Genomic DNA, 575 nt, shown 5'->3' with positions numbered 1-575 from the left:
AAATTATATAAGAATAATATATATATATTCTATTTCATTTGCTAATTATTATTTAATTTACTCAATTATTTTTCCCTAGTTTATCAGGATCTTAACATTAATAATTAATTACTTGTTAATTAGAACCAATATATGGGAATTAGACACTGCTGCAAAACTTTTTGTTTTCCTTTCTAAAAACTTAAGTGATTGGGGGTGGAATTACATGAAAATAGTTTTATATATAATATATCTCTTGTGCAAAAATCACTTTATGTAAACAATACGTAGATTCACTTGTGATAAATTCAATTTTCTATAGAAGAATGTGGCAACAAATTATATTTATGTGTTTTCCAAAAGATTAAAGAAGATGGAACTTGAATTGGAAGGAAATAACTTGCAACATAAGAATCACACTATTTGATATGAGAAGGTTTTCGTGAAAGAAATGTAAGAATGTTTTGTCGTATTAACTAATCATAAGTGGTGATGAAAAATGCTACAGTTTGAAGGCTACAGCCTACAATTGGCCATAAAGGTATATGTGTATGAAAAAATTGCATGACAATCCATCTAGGTGAAACTGATAGTTA

The sequence above is a fragment of the Arachis ipaensis genome, chromosome B07 (genome assembly GCF_000816755.2).
Source record: "Arachis ipaensis cultivar K30076 chromosome B07, Araip1.1, whole genome shotgun sequence".
NCBI lineage: Eukaryota > Viridiplantae > Streptophyta > Magnoliopsida > Fabales > Fabaceae > Arachis > Arachis ipaensis.
The sequence above is the reverse complement of the archived record's forward strand: the minus strand, read 5'-3'. Positions refer to the sequence as shown.